General features: G+C 31.2%; 1 long non-coding RNA gene across 1 annotated transcript; it reads left to right on the top strand.

Annotated features, from left to right (window-relative positions):
- Positions 1 to 2,433: 2,433 nt before the first annotated feature.
- On the top strand, positions 2,434 to 14,720 carry LOC122271586 (uncharacterized). The gene is made up of 2 exons (XR_015432710.1): positions 2,434 to 2,723; positions 14,515 to 14,720. It is a non-coding gene; the product is annotated as an uncharacterized LOC122271586 (long non-coding RNA).
- Positions 14,721 to 17,415: the final 2,695 nt, after the last annotated feature.

The raw sequence follows: 17,415 nt of genomic DNA, 5'->3' as shown, positions 1-17,415 counted from the left end.
TTCTCAGGATGATGCCACTAGTAGTGGCCATAGACCTTATATGATTGCATCTGCAAGCACCTTCATAGAGTCAAGCTAGCTACCATATTCTGTCTATTGTGTAAGAATAAAAACAAATATACGTGCTTCAAATTCTCAGATCCAACTTGAATAATTTTTTTCCCTTCCTTTTTTATACTTTTTACATATGCTGTACTCTTACCACTAAAAATAAATATATTCAAAAGAAAATATATCTCATTTATTTATTCTTTCTTGAAGATGTATATCAAGAGAAAGATACTATTTTATAGTACATATGTATCCAAGGTGCTACTACTTTAACACTGCAACTATTTCAATTTAAATGAATGTCAAGTTAGAATTTAATGCTACTATATTTAATTAAAATTTTGAAAATACGTCCAATAGTACGTTTAGAAGTCATTTGACTAAAATATTGATAAGTATTGGACAAGAGCTAGCTCTTGACCTGAGAAGAAAACCAGAGTTTTGGGAAACCAAAAGCGTTAGTTAACTTATTTTTAACGAACTAATTTTTATAACTGTAATTCAACTTTATTTTATTTTCAACTAGCTGAATATCCACTCTTCGAACAGGATTAATAAAATTAAAAAACAATAACTCGATACTGAAAAACCCAATGAAATCGTGGACAAAACTGAACGGTATATACTGACAAAATTAATAAGCAAAAACATAACAAAACCTGTTTTTTGTAGTTCAGCCCATTAAAATTGAGATTAACTGTATTCAGCATTACTAGGCATAAAATCGAAATTTACCATTAACTTGAAATTTTTGTAAATAAGTAATTTTTTTAAATTTATATAAAAGGAATTACCTATATTAATTAAGCATCATTGGCGGCAATAATAGTATGGCGCTTGTTTACGATTAATCTAAACGAATAAGTACCTGTACTCCATAAATGTTGCTTTTTGTAACATAATGGCTTACTTTTTAGTATTTCAATATGCATCTATTACATTACTTAAATGAACTGAGTGTCAGCATTAACACTTTGACTCAGAATTTTCATTAAATATATTTTTTTTTCATTATTTCTTTGTATTTATTCATGTCAGGATAAGTGAGAAATAAATTAAGAATTTTAATAATATTTGATGAGATGAAATATAACGTGAAACACCATGTTTTTTTCTGCATAAAAAGTCAAATATTTCAAACGCGGCTCACTTTCAAACAATTTAACTAATATGCAGTTATTTAAATCTTAGCGAAGCAGTTATTTATGATTGAAACTTCTTTAATTTACAAAATCATTAATACATTTTTGAATATGAATCAGAAAAAGATTTTTCCCAACTAATTATTTTGAATTTTATATTTCAGTAAAATCTATAATTCCGTAATCTAACAAATATTTTTTATCAGCTGTTTGACTTTTTATTTTTATAGAGAGAATACCAAAAAAATATATATATTCTTACTAGGAATTAAAAGGCCAGAGAAAAAGAAAAGAGGGACAGCGGTTAATAACACTGAAGTAATTTTCTACGTTTTTCCTAAGCAAATTAGTACTACTTTCCCATTAATTTTGCCTTTCATTGCAAAAGAATTTTTATTTTATTTTAAATACCGCTGTTTTTAAATTATTTACTTATACCGAAACACATTTTGACAGACGTGACAAATTAAATACGTGATTTCAGATAACTTTAGAGATAATTTGGTGATATAGTGCTACCACGCAAATTTTTTTTTCATTGTTGTTGTTTACGTCGCACTAAAGCTGCTCAATGGGCTATTGGTAACGGTCTGGAAAACATTCCTGACAATCATCTGAAGACATGCCATCACAATTTTGAACTCTGCACAGGTGAGGCTCCCTTCGCTTCGATAGACCGACGACATGCACGTGAAGTTAAGTACTTACGTATAACATTTTAACGAGGACCAATACCTCACACCCACGGTCCCTTCACAGATTGATCCAAGTAGTTTTTCACCCGCACGCTGACAGCGGCCAGTGATGCTCGACTTCGGTGATCTGCTGAGAACGTGTCAACAATCAGTCAATTGCGGAACTGTTGATTGAAATTATGACATAGCGAAAAAAAAAACTAAATAAAGTACAAGCAATAACTCTTTTTTATTGTTATTAAATAGAGCTATAAAGTATCAATGATGTTATCTTTAAGATTTTTGAGGAAACAACGTAAACATAATAAAATTAATTTATTGCGACTTTTGATTTCCAGGATCTTTTCAATAGTATTCCCCTTTCTAAACTAAAAGATGTCCTCTTGAATTATTACTATGATTTTAAAAATATTCTTTGTTGCGATTTTGATTATCGGGAAATTCTGATTCATTTTTGTCTTTTTAATAATTATTTTTACAATGGAAAGGATATTTTTCTTCAAATTGATGGAATACCACAAGAATCTAATTGTTCATCTCTCTTAAGGCCATATCACACTTAAAGAAATTCGTCCAACTCAACCTTCAACTCAACCTCAACTTCAACTTTTCGTCCAACTTCGTCCGAAAACATAGGTGTGCTATACTTATCCGAGTTGGATCAACTATTGTTCAACTCTTTCAGATCTCCTCGAAAAAGTTGATTCAACTTCACAATTCAACCAATCAGGTAGCAGCAACCGCATGGGATTATGGGATAGCACAAGTCAAAACAATATGGCGGCAAAGTTTATGTGAAAAAGCAGCGAATCTAATTTGTTATATATTAATTCAGGTGAGTTTTTAATTGAGTATTGATTTTAAAGTTATTTTATAAGAAGTATAAATCTGTTTCTATCCATTAAAGAAGTTTATGTTATAAATGTGTTATGTTTTTAACCGTGAATTAAAAGTATGATTTTTTACGCCAAATTCGCCAATCTGAAGTAAATTTATAAGTACATAAAGTAAAGTAAAGTACATAAAAGTAGTTTTGTTTTATATTTTGACATTACTTTAAATGATAAACAAATTTTATGAATTGCATTTAATCTTTTTCGTACGTAACTGTATATTATTAGTATTCGCCGAATTCAAATATAGTTTTTTTTTTACAATTACTTTGCTCTTTCTATAGTTCCGATAAGATTATACCAGCAATTATTCTAGAGTTGGTACTGAATTCAGTGATTTTGAATATTTTTTTACAAAGGAAAAAATTGCGTTATAAAAAGTAAACTTACTCATACCTAAACAATATGCTGACGGAATTAATTTCTTTGTATTATTTTATTTTTAAACTGTATATTTGTCAGTATTCGCGGAATAAAAATTTGTTTTTTTCCAATTACTTTGCACTTTCTATTGACAAGTGGGCCCACCTTGAAAAAACCCACTTGGGACGCTAAGTGGGTTTTGTTGGCGCCTCTATCGGCTTTGGCTTCGTTTGTCTTTTCATTTGGCGAAAAGAAGACCTCTTGTTGTTTTTGTTTTTGATATCGTCGGACGTCTTCAAATGGCGTCATCCATCGTTTCGTTAATAAATTGTTAAATAGTTATCTTTTGTACTTAATCAATCGCAAATACAGTCCGCATATCGACCCCCTCAACATGTTCCTGTCTACCCGGAATTCAAACCTGATATAATTTGAAAATAACAATTTTGATCAACTTTCGTTTTCGTTTCGTCATAACTTCGTTTTTGATTTCGTTTGATACATTTTTGATTTGCAAAAATGACTGACACTGAGGAACAATATGAAAAGAGCTTAAAACAATTGAATCGTCGTCGTGGTAGCTCTAAAAGCAAAATAACTAGGTTGGAAAGCTTTATTTCTACAAATGGAAATGAGGCTGATTGTCTAGAACTGCAATCTCGTATCGATAGCATAGGATTAATTCTTCAAGAAATTGAAGTTTTAAAACTGGATTATTATTCAATTTTGAAGGATGAAGAATTAGAAGCTTATCAATCCCATTTTGATGAAATGGAGGAACAAATAGAATCCTGCAAGGTAAGCTTACAAAGACTTTTTCATTCAAGAAGTTCTAATATTTCTCATTTGCATAACAATGAACAATTAAGTAATAGTAAAATAAATGTTAAATTGCCAGATATTTGCTTGCCTTGTTTTGATGGAAAAATAGAAAATTGGAATAACTTTAAGCTTCAATTTGATAGTTTGATAACTGAAAATCAGTCTTTAAATAGCATGCAGAAATTGTTTTATTTGCGTTCAGCTTTAAAAGGTGACGCTAAATATATTGAAACACCAGAAGATACTTTTGAATCCTTGATGAAAATCCTAAAAGAAAGATTTGAAAATACTCGTTTAATTGTAAACAATTATATCTCGAACATCTTGAATTTTGAAAAAATTTCTGTAGAATCTTATAAAGAATTGAGACATTTAATTGATACTTTAAATAAAAGTTTAAGAGGTTTAAAATTAATGAAATTGGAAACTAATGATCTTGTTGAACAATTAATAATTAACATAACTGTTCAAAAATTGGATAAGGAAAGTCGCAAACTGTATGAAATGAGTTTAACTTCTACTGAACTTCCAAAATTCAATACATTTATGGAATTTATTCAAAAAAGATGTCAAACATTAGAAAATCTTCAGGGAAACCAATTTTTTGTGAATAAAGCTAAGAATATTCAACATCAAAACAAAGCACGCAACTTTGTTGTGAAATCGAATTGCAATAAATGCCATTTGTGTTCAAAGGACCATTTAATTTACAACTGTCCCTCTTTTTTAAAAATGTCACCAATACTCAGATTTGATGTTGTTAAGAAAAATAATCTGTGCATTAATTGTTTAAATGCATCACATAAACTGAATTCCTGTCCATCGAAATTTACATGCAAATTCTGTCAAGCTAAGCATAATTCCTTATTGCATCGCAAGGAAAATAATTTTCGCCAAACGGAGATTCATTCGGAAACTCTAATAGAGCAAGAATCGCAGGCGCCAGTCTGTAATCCAACTTCTCAGGACATAAATAATGTTTCAAATGATAATTTAATATCTCATGTGTTCGCTACGGGTCGCATTCATTTCATCGACAATCACTTCATCGACACACCATTTCATCGACACCACTTCATCGACAGGCCGTTTCATCGACTAGGTCATTTCGTCGACAGGCCGTTTCCTCGACAGGGCTGTTTCGTCGACAGGCCATTTCGTCGACAGGGTCATTTCGTCGACAAGTCATTTCGTCGACAGGGTCATTTCGTCGACAAGTCATTTCGTCGACAGGGTCATTTCGTCGACAAGTCATTTCGTCGACAGGGTCATTTCGTCGACAGGGTCATTTCGTCGACAAGTCATTTCGTCGACAGGGTCATTTCGTCGACAGGGTCATTTCGTCGACAGGGTCATTTCGTCGTCAAGTCATTTCATCGACAGGGTCGTATCTTCACCTAGGTTATTACATCGACAGGGTAGTTTTGTCAGCAGGGTCATTTCGTCGACTGGGTCATTTTGTCGACAGGGTCATTTCATCAACATGATCGTTTCATCGACAGGGTCATTTCATCGACAAATCATTTCGTCGACAGGCCGTTTCCTCGACAGGGTCATTTCGTCGACAGGGTCATTTCGTCGACAGGGTCATTTCGTCGACAAGTCATTTCGTCGACAGGGTCATTTCGTCGACAGGGTCATTTCGTCGACAAGTCATTTCGTCGACAGAGTCATTTTGTCGACAAGTCATTTCGTCGACAATATTAAGAGAAGATTATTTTGTAGGCAAAGTCATGCGTAATTTTGAAACTAGTCTTATGATTCTTTTACAATAGACGTTATGCCCCTTGCACTTTCTTATAATTTAGTATATTTCTGATGAAATTTTTTAAGCCTAGCCTGATGCAAAATCTTAATAGTATGTTGAAGTTGCCGGAAAAAAGCATTTCATTTGAAAATTGCCTACTCCTCTATTCATATCACGTTGCAAAAACGAAACATTAATTGTATTTTACACATTTAAGTTGTATATTACACAATTTTTTTCTAATCCTATTTAACACATTTGTTTCTAAGATTAATTTTTAATGTACATTATTGTAGATTATCATCGCAAAAGCAATTGCAACAACTATTGTGAATGATTCTTGATGTAGGGAGTGAATGACGGGTGAAATTAGGAAGGAAAAAAAGACGGTATAAAATGAATCTGTGAGATAATGAAACCATGTGGTCGATAGATAATTTCAATGACAAGGTTTTTTTCGTTAACAGGCCATTTCAGCTGCAAAAATTTTCTGTCGATAAAAAAGAAAATTATACTTATATAACGTTCCCCCGCAATGAGTAAAATGCATTAATACAGTTTAAAATCTTGTCCAAAAAAAAAAGAGAAGGAAAAGGAACTAACTTTTGCAATGATAACAATGGTGATGTTTACGAAGAATTTAATCCGAAAAACACAAACCTTTTAGATAGTTAGCTAGTAAGATTACTTCTTGTTTTATCAAAAATTTATATATTCCCTGTGTTTAGATATTTATTTTTTTCAAGCTCAGTTGATTTTTTTTTATATGCAAGTAATCGGTAATTTTGTTACTATTGACATATTAATAAAATTTTCTTACATGAAATTTCAATATTTATATATTTTCTCTTTAAAAGAAAGATCGATATAGGAAAAAAACAAACTAAGTTGTATGAGTGGCTATTACGAAAGTTGGCGAGCGAAGTGAGCAACGGGCTGAACTTTATAGTATTATGAAAATCTTGGGAAAAAAATGCATGAGGGGAAAAATAAAATGAAAATCCAACTTGGAAAACATATTGGGAAATAATGTTGATAAATTTTTTGTTCTAATCCTCTTCCTCATGTCTTTGTAAGCTATTCTGCTGAAGAGGGAAGTTTCTGACAATTCTTGTGAAATTTAAATGAAATATTATTTTAAACAAAAATCTTGTTCTCGCATTTCCAGTTTATTTTATTTCTTATTTACTTAATTATTTATAACGTTGTGGCGTTTAATATGTATTTTATCCTATATGTTCCCAAAACATTTATAAGTTCTCTTACCTTATAAAATAAACTTCGTTAAAGTAAAAAAAAAAAAAAAAAAAAAAAAACTCACAATGACTCCACATCCTCGGTATGCGATGCAATCGAAATGATATAAAAAATGGTTCTAAATCAGAGGAGGGGAGGAAACCTGTCTAATTGGTTTTTATGATCTAAAACATTTGGGGAAAAAACGCAATTTACTACGATATAACAAATAAATTGACTTTTGAGTTTATAATTGAGGAGAGTTATCTATATGCATCTGATTTTATTCCCATTAATGTCTTATTAAAATAAGTTTAGCAAACTTGTTTTTTTACTCAAATATTAAAATGTTTTTCTTTTCGATTTGCAAGAGAATAAAAATTTATTTAAATTAATAAAATTTGCAGGGAGAGTATATATTTTAAAGACGAACAATAAGTCCTTCAAAAAATGTAAAAGTGTAAATTTTTAAATATCATGTTTGATATGTGTCATGATAAAGAAATGTGAATTTTCGTTACCAAAACGAAAAAAGTGGAATTTTGAATGTTGATAGAATATTTTGTGAAATTTTGCCCTTGTGGTTTTTGCTATGTGTGAAAATTTTTATAAATTGTTTTTCTCATTTGTAGTCTATTGAACAAACTTGATATTTTAAATACATATGCATTTTTTATTTTCATTTTTTCTACATTTTAGTTTTGAGTCTCCTGGCTTGTTCAGGCAGAAAATAATCAAAATTTTGATTGGCGATAAGTCGTGCTAATAGTGGTCAGTAAGTGTTTGAAAATTGTGTTTTCATCCTGTGTAGAAAATCAGTTAAAAATTTCAGCAATTATACTAGTAAAAAATTGGTCAAATTTTAATTGCAAATTTTTTTCTTCTTTTTTGTAGAGTAGGAGTTATTTATTCTTACATTTAAATTCCAAGCTTGACTTTTTGTTAATTTTCTTTTAAGCAAAATGTGTCTAATTTAAATCCTGCAAATAAAAAATGAATTAATTCATCATTTACTTACTACTATTATTATTCTTATTAAATTATACTATTATTATTTAATTATAATAATAGTATAATGCAAAAATAGTATAATTTGATAGTATTAGATTAGAATTGAATAATTAATACTATTATTAAATTCACTATTCATAGAAAAAACATATTTTGTGAAGACCAAACACTAACAGGCTTGCAACGTTACGCCCGTGCTTCTAAACAATTTTGGTAAGGTGAGTAGCACTTTAAATATTGTGGGAATCTACAACCGCCTCGGTAAATACCTAAACATCAAGCTTGTGTTCCTATTGTTCTTCGAAATCTCTAATAGTAGTAACGAAACTAAGACTCAATTCGATTGTTCGAATACGCATATTCCTGTCCTAATGTTAAAGATGCTGAACAAAAAGTTTAAAATTGCAATTAAAGTGAACATTAAGAAATTACTTTTCCATCATAAAAAACCTATAATTTTTTTTCTACTTAAGCAGACATAATAATTAGGTCTATGCTTATTTTCATTTCTGTGAGAATTCGACTGATGTCCATGTTTTTGTTAAAATTTATGTAAAAATGTTGAAAATTTTTACAGCAATAAATTTAGCTTTCCTCTCCTTGAAATAGTGTCTAAATTTTCATTGTAATATATTTTTATTGCTTTCAATTCTATTTTATTAATTTGATTTGATATTAAAAACAATTTGATTGTTAACGTCACACTATATTAACTGTAGCCACGGTCCGGATATCATGCTTGGTAATGTTCTGAAGACAATCCTTACCTATCCTAAAAATAAGTGTCGAGCTATTACGATTTAGATATAGAAAAGCAGATTTCGATACATCAACTGTTTAAACGCTTCTCAACTACCTATTAATTAATTTAAAAAGCGAACTTCTTTTAGTGCGATTGGAACAATAAACCGCCATAAAGAGTTTTACTTTAGTATAAAATTAAATAAGTGCATTTTTCTAATTAATAATAGAAATATTTAGATTAAATCTCTAAAATAGTTTCAGAATTACGCCTGACACTAGCAACGAAATGACCCTGTCGACGAAATGACCCTGTCAACGAAATGACCCTGTCGACGAAATGACTTGTCGACGAAATGACCCTGTCGACGAAATGACCCTGTCGACGAAATGACCCTGTCGACGAAATGACCCTGTCGACGAAATGGCCTGTCGACGAAATGACCCTGTAAATGAAAAGACCCTGTCAACGAAATGACTTGTCGACGAAATGACCCTGTCGACGAAATGACTTGTCGACGAAATGACCCTGTCGACGAAATGACCCTGTCGACGAAATGACCCTGTCGACGAAATGACTTGTCGACGAAATGACCCTGTCGACGAAATGGCCTGTCGACGAAACAACCCTGTCGAGGAAACGGCCTGTCGACGAAATGACCTAGTCGATGAAATGGCCTGTCGATGAAGTGGTGTCGATGAAATGGCCTGTCGATGAAGTGATTGTCGATGAAATGAACCAGACCCGTTCGCTACTACAAACACTTGTAGAAATAAAAACATAATTCTCGCAACGGCTCTAGCTTGGATATGGAATCCTGTGAGTAACTGTTTCGTTCAAGGACGTTTATTGTTGGATAGTGGAAGTATGGTAAACATTATGACTTCGGATTTCGCAAACAAAATCGAATTAAAAAAAGAAAGAATAAATATTCCAATAAGTGGGTTAGGAGGAAATGAAACAAATGTTAAATATAAATTGAATGCTCTTGTTTCTAATAAAGATTCATCGTTTTCGCTTCACACTGAATTTTTAGTAGTCAATAAAATTACGGATTTAATTCCATCTAACACTTTGAATTTACAGAACATTATTATTCCCAATCATTTAATATTAGCTGATCCCTCTTTCGCTAAGGCTGGAAAAATTGATATGATCTTAGGTGCTGAACATTTTTTTGAAATCATTAAAGAAAATAAATATCGCAATTCAGAAAACTTAACATTTCAAGATTCTGTTTTTGGTTTTATTGCTGGTGGTTCACATGAATCAAAAAATCCAAAACATTATTGTAATTTAGTTTATCGTGCAGAAAACATTGAAAATAGCATTAAGAAATTTTGGGAAATTGAAGAAATAGATAATTCCCGAATTTTGAGTGATGAAGAAGCATTTTGCGAAAGTCACTTTCAAAAGAATCATAAAAGAGCAGAAAGCGGTCGTTACATGGTCAAAATGCCTATTCGTGAGGAAGCGCTGGAAACTATCGGTGAATCTCGTTATATAGCTCAGAAACGCTTGAATCAGACCGTGAGAAGATTGAACACCAATCCTGAAATGAAGAAACTTTATTGTGAATTCATAAATGAATACGAAAATTTAAATCACATGGAAAAGGTTGTAGATGATGTTTCACCTTCTTTATCATATTATATGCCACATCATGGCATTTTTCGCCCGGACAAAACTTCTACAAAACTAAGAGTCGTATTTAATGCCTCTACGCCTACATCGACAGGACAAAGCTTAAATGACATATTGTTAACCGGAGAAGTGAGAGAAAACGTTTTTGATTTGATTGTTCGATTTCGAAAACACAAGATTGCCTTAACAGCTGATATTAGGAAGATGTTTCGTCAAATATTAATCGATCCGTCTCAAAGAGATTTATTGAGAATTTTGTGGAAAACTCAAGAAGACGAAGTGCCTACAGTATTCAGAATGAAAACAATTACGTATGGAACAAAAAACGCTCCATTTCTGGCCATCAGAACATTGAAGCAGTTAGCGATGGATGAACAGTTGAATTACCCTCTTGCTTCAGAAGTTGTTCTTTCTGATTTATACATGGACGATGTAGTTACTGGATCAACAGATCTTGAATCGGCTTTAGAGTTAAAGACTCAATTAGTAAAAATGTTTGATAGTTGTGGCATGACCTTGCACAAATGGAACTCGAATTCCAGGGACTTGATCAATGACAGCAGCTTTAACGAAGAATTCTCTTTCGAGACTGAAGAATCTACTAAAACACTAGGTATAATTTGGCAACCGGGACAAGATAAGTTCACTTTCAAAGTATGCGTGTCCCAGCAATCAACCTATACCAAACGAGATGTATTGTCAGTCATTGCTAGGTTGTATGATCCAATTGGCTTTCTGGGACCCGTCATCAGTAGAGCTAAGATAATGCTTCAAAAACTTTGGACTCAAAACCTTAATTGGGATGACACTTTGCCGGATGACATTGCTCTAGAATGGAATCGTTTTGTCAGTAACCTGAAAGCTTTAGAGAACATTCGAATCGACAGATATGTTCTAACCTCTAAAGTTAGGAAAATTTCTCTCGTTGGATTTGCTGATGCATCCACTTTGGCGTACGGAGCTGTGATATATCTTCATCCTGACAGTTCTAACTCTGCCTTTAAAATCCTAGCCAGTAAATCTAGAATTGCACCTCTAAAAACAATATCCGTACCTCGTTTGGAGTTATGTGCATGCCTTTTACTTGCTAAGTTAGTTCAAAAAGTTATAGCTGCTTTAAGAATGCATATCGAAGAGGTCACTTTATTTTCAGACTCTACCATCGCATTGGCTTGGATTAACTCTTCTCCGCACCAATTAAAAACATTTGTTGGAAATCGTGTATCCAAAATTCAAACACTTTCAAATAATTTTCTCTGGAGACATATACCATCGGAGGAGAATCCTGCTGACTTGATTTCGCGAGGAATCGATCCTTCTGAATTGGTGTCACTGGACTTGTGGTTTTCTGGACCATCGAATTTAGACATTCAACCAACAGATCAACAATCCATTGAAATTTTGAACAGTGAACTTTATGAGCTTGAACTTAAAAAATCATCGAATATAACTCTTACTTTGTCTTCCAACTCAGACTTTGTTAATAGTTTTTTCACTTTAAGTAATAATTTTGTAAAACTAATTCGTATTTTGAGTTACATTTATAGGTTCATTTCTAATTGTCGGAAACAGGAAAGGATGTTTGGTCCCATCACTAGAGAGGAACTTCAGCATGCAAAGCTTTCTCTAGTAAAGTTAGTACAGGTAATTGTATTTAGGAAGGAGATACATGCATTAAAAAATAAAAAAAGATTGAAGGACAGCCACGTAAGTAATTTAAATCCTTTTCTTGATTCTAATGGTTTGGTTAGAGTAGGGGGCAGAATCAACAATTCGAATTTATCTTATGATCAAAAGCACCCATTGCTAATTCCAAGAGATCATAAAATAACTACTTTAATTTTCCAGTATTTTCATTTAAAAAATTTGCATGTTGGTGCGCAAACTTTGCTTCATTGTGTTAGACAAGAGTTTTGGCCCCTGAATGGTAGGAACACTGCTCGAAAAATCGTTCACGATTGCATAACATGTTTCAAAGCCAAACCTAAGATAGAACAGCAAATTATGGCTTCTTTACCGAAAGAAAGAGTTACCATAAGCCCCCCTTTTTCAAAAACTGGCACCGATTTATGCGGTCCCTTTCTTATTAAATATAAAAATCAGCGGAAGGGAATCTTAAACAAAATCTATGTTGTAATTTTTGTATGTTTAATTACTCGTGCCATTCATTTGGAAATAGTAAGTGATTTGACAGCAGAAGCATTAATTGCCACCCTTAAAAGGTTTTTTGCGAGAAGAGGTTTGCCTTCTATTATATTTTCCGATAATGCCACAAATTATACTGGTGCTCAATCTGAATTGAGAAAATTGCATGATCTTGTTAAAAATTCAGAAAATCTTGCTTCTTATTTATCCCATGAATTCGTTGTTTGGAAATTTATTCCTCCCAGATCGCCAAATTTTGGTGGCATTTGGGAGGCTGGAGTTAAATCTTTTAAGCACCATTTGAAAAGAACTATTGGAAACTCTAAATTAACATTAGAGGAATTTTTAACGGTTATAAACCAAATTGAAGGTGTATTAAACAGTAGACCACTTTTTCCCCTTTCTTCGGACCCCAATGATTTTGAGATCCTAACTCCCAGTCATTTTTTAATTGGGCGACCCATAAACAGTATTCCGGAATTTCCTGTTGTAGACATTCCTGATAATCGACTCTCTCGGTGGCAAAGGATACAAAAAATCAATCAAACTATTTGGAAAAAATGGTCAAGAGATTATCTAAATAATTTACAGCAAAGAAGTAAATGGTTATTCGAAAAAAACAATGTTAAACCAGGAACACTAGTTTTAATTAAAGAAGATAATCTACCCCTTTGTTCATGGATTATTGGTCGTATCCACGAGGTTATCCCAGGAAATGATGGAAAAATTCGAGTTGTTATTGTAAAAACTGCACAAGGTTTCTTTAAACGCAGCATATCAAATATATGCGTTTTACCTATCAATGAGCCTACTAGTATTTAGTTTACATGTTTATATTTTCATTGTTGTCATAAAGAATATGATTGTGTGCATTTAGTTTGCTTTTGAAAAATATTATGTTATTTGTTTATTTAGTCATAAATTTTTAGAACTCTTTTTTTTATCATTTGCATTATAAATTGTCATTTATTGTTGTGTATGTATTTGTTTGAAATGGATATTTCAAAGCCGGGCGGTATGTTGGCGCCTCTATCGGCTTTGGCTTCGTTTGTCTTTTCATTTGGCGAAAAGAAGACCTCTTGTTGTTTTTGTTTTTGATATCGTCGGACGTCTTCAAATGGCGTCATCCATCGTTTCGTTAATAAATTGTTAAATAGTTATCTTTTGTACTTAATCAATCGCAAATACAGTCCGCATATCGACCCCCTCAACAGGTTTTATTAAAAAAAAATGTTTTTATTAAAACTTATTGATTCACATTTAATCTTATGTAATTTATTGTGTAGCATAAGTTTGTCAAATAGATCTGCATGCTTTATATGATTAAGTTTTTAATATTTATAAAGTTGAAGAAACTTGTATCTGTAATTTTGTATTACTATTAAAAATTTAAAGAGGGTTTTTTCAAAAAGTAATATTTAATGAAATTAGATTAGATGGAAATTTAAATAACATAGACTGTAAGGATCAATTTTTCAAATGCAGTTGCATTCCTTATATTATTAATAAGCAGGTTTTGAATAAATTATGAAGGAAGTTGAAAATATTTTTTTACCCTTTAAAGCACCTAACAGGTTTTTTCAATGTAAATTTTTTAGTAAAAAGGTATTAACACACGTTTAACTTTAAATATACTAATATGTAGGTACTTTTTATATCTGCTTTTTTCAGAATTTAATAGATTAATTTATTTTTTGAAATTAAAGATAAAGTTAAAATTATTTATCTAAAAAAGAAGTCTTCTTCTTAAGGTTAAATATTTGAAAAAATGGGACAAGTAACTGATACTCCTTGTAATTATACATAATTTTAATTTCACTTTCTATTAATCTTATTATAAAAACATGGAAAACCATTAAAAATTTACTTCAGTTTTTACTGATAATAAAAAACTTACTCATACCATAACAATATGCTGACAGAATTAATTGGTTGGTAATTTTTAATGACTGTTCCTTATTGTCTGTTGCCTTAAATACATTTGCTTCACCTTTCTTAATAAATTTTTTTACTTGTATTGCAGCAAAGATGAGTCAAAATTTTGAACAAGCTCCCGTTGGAGAAACTTTTAAATGGAGCATCGAAATGGAGAGCACATTTATTGAACTCTTGAAGAAAAAAGAGAACATTTGGAATGTAACATCCCGCCACCACAGGAAATATCATTTAAGAGCTCATAAAAAATTAATCGAAACTGCTTTTGGAATAAATTGTTCACTTTTATCAGTTCTTGTTTTTCCTAATTTTTGAATAGTTTGTGTTTATTCATGTTGAACCTTTAACAAAATAGTGCCGTTTAATAGCTTTCTTTTTTTTAAAATTCAGTTTCACATAAACTTTTAATTTTCTACAAATAGCACAATTTTTTTCAAATTAGAGTATTTCACTAAACATATATAATAATACTTATCGAACTCTTAAAAAACTATTTTAATAATTTTTCAAGAACTTAAAGTCAACATTAAAAAAATTAATTGCATTAATTTGGTGCAAAAAATTATCAGACTCCTAAATTTTGTTCTTACTATTTATTTTTACTCTTATATTAGATTTTGTTTTCTCCGTTGTAAAATATACATAGTTAATGTAAGTTGCAAAAAGCTATATTATGTTATTAAATATATGAAAAACTTAAAGGTAATTTATTTGAATAATTTAAAATAAGTACTATATGACTAAAGGTAAAGAATAATCGAAAAATATATTTATTAACTAAAGATAAAAATCCATTGCGACTTATGTGTTTAATTTATGATAATAAGTGAAATTAATACAGCATGCAACGAATATATTTATAACAAAATGGTGATTTTTTTTCCTAATTTACTTTTCCAATATTAAAACTAATTATATATTTTTAACTTCTATGTCAAAGATTGCACAAATGAAAACAAACAGTTCTCTCAGTAAATTTTCCTAACAGCCTAATCTCTGTCTTCGTAAGCGTCATGCTTTACTCCAAAGTGTCCTTCTCTTATCTTTTTTTTTCCTTTACCAAACTGTAAATGATCAAACTTGAAATTGCTGAGGAAGGATCCATTGCCGTCGATTAAATTAAATTTAATTATCACACGCGCTGAGTCTTTCGATGAAAATTTTTATCCGTCTATGTATAAAGCGCTAAATCGCCTAAAAAGAAAGAAATCACTCGTTTATCAATGATCAACTCTTTTCAACCGCATGGCAACCATAGTTCAACTGTTTCAGGTAGTAGTTGAACAGAAAGTTGAAGTTGGGGTTGAGTTGATGGTTGAATTGAACGAATTTTCCCTATGTGTGATATGTCCCTGTGTATGTGTCCCTTTCTAACTTTGAATACTCTTAATTGAAAAATTTAGAGAAATATTTATACCACTTTTTGTATTATAAATGTTTTATATAGATTAAAACAATACGCAGATCAATTGATATTCATATACCCATCACAACTCTTGTAATTGCTTCTTTCTTAGCCTTTGGCAAATGAAATGAAGCAAAGTAATAATAATAATAGGAATTAATAAATTGTCGCAAAATTAATGCGGAAGTTTCAGATATACTTTGTACTTTGTAAAGAAATGCGGGCGATGGACTCGATCACCGGCATGTCATTAGGGAATAATAAATCTTATGTGAAGCCTTTTAACTTCATTTTCGATTGACTGAAAATCAGTCGTAACTTAAATTTTCATTTACGAAAAAAAGTAGGCGTAACTTGAATTGAATGAAGTTTAATGAAACTGTAAGCAATTCACAGTTTATACATTATTTAGACAACTCTGCAAGCAATCAAAATAAATTGTGCATATGGATTTATATGTTACTAATGATAAAATATACTATTAGAATCGAATTTACTATGCGTATTATTATAATTATGTTAAACATGCTATGCCTCTGACATGCTATTTTGGAAAAGGTAGCTTTCAGTAAATAGTTAGTGCACTTCATCATTTTCCACTGTTTAAAAAGTGGGCGTAACTTGAGTTTTCTCAAGTCACTGAAATATTTCTTTTCTTTTTATGTAATGCAAAATAAAAGCATTATTTGAAGTCATGGGCGGATCGTGAATTTGTGGGGCCCTGGGCTGAAACTACTAAGGGGCCCTAATAGCCATTTTGTCAAAAAACTGTTTTCTACAGTGATGTAGATAAGTATATAGTAAAAAATAGGACACTAAAATAATTTTATTTTTTATTTGTGTATATAAACAGCAACTGTATAACATTATTGCAAAAGAAATTGACAGGTTATGTGTAGTTATGTTATATAAATTATAAAGCAACCTTTTTGCATTTTTGTGCTGCAAATTCCTTTATTTGCTCATCACATTGTAAGTCCTTCGTTAAATCACAATTTAGTGAAAGAACTGATAAATGATTTAGTCGATGGCTCGACATTGTTGTCCTATATTTGTTTTCTATATATGACGTCCTGGAGAAAGAGCGTTCCATTTCACAGTTAGTGATTGGCAAAGTTAAAAAAATCTTTAAGATAGCATAGCAATTCGAGAAAACATCAACAAGTTTCTTTTCATAAATTAGCATAAAAATTTCACTGCAAGAGGTGTAAGACTCTGGCTTAGACTGAAGTAACTAAGATTTTAACTGAATGCACTCATTCACTAAATGCTCGTCTACGTCATCAGAATAATAATCAACAATATTACGTACACTTTCCAGATCTATGTTTTCCATATTTTTGTCTTACAAATCCATTAAAAATTTGAATTTCTTGCTATACATCTCATAGACTTGGCTCCTTTTATTTAAATCCATAATCAGCTTATCCAACGTACGTTTAGCGTGTCTCTTTTAAATTTTTCTGCGCCGTATACTGAGAATTTATCTGCAGACTTATCTGAAAATTTTGGAGTAATGCGTCTCTTGTTTATGTCATTGTAGTCTATTCCCACACTAGTACTTAATTTTTTAGCTTTCTCTTC

The sequence above is a fragment of the Parasteatoda tepidariorum genome, chromosome 3 (genome assembly GCF_982258835.1).
Source record: "Parasteatoda tepidariorum strain Cologne lab strain chromosome 3, Ptep-v5.0, whole genome shotgun sequence".
NCBI classification, from domain to species: domain Eukaryota; kingdom Metazoa; phylum Arthropoda; class Arachnida; order Araneae; family Theridiidae; genus Parasteatoda; species Parasteatoda tepidariorum.
The sequence above is the reverse complement of the archived record's forward strand: the minus strand, read 5'-3'. Positions and strand labels throughout refer to the sequence as shown.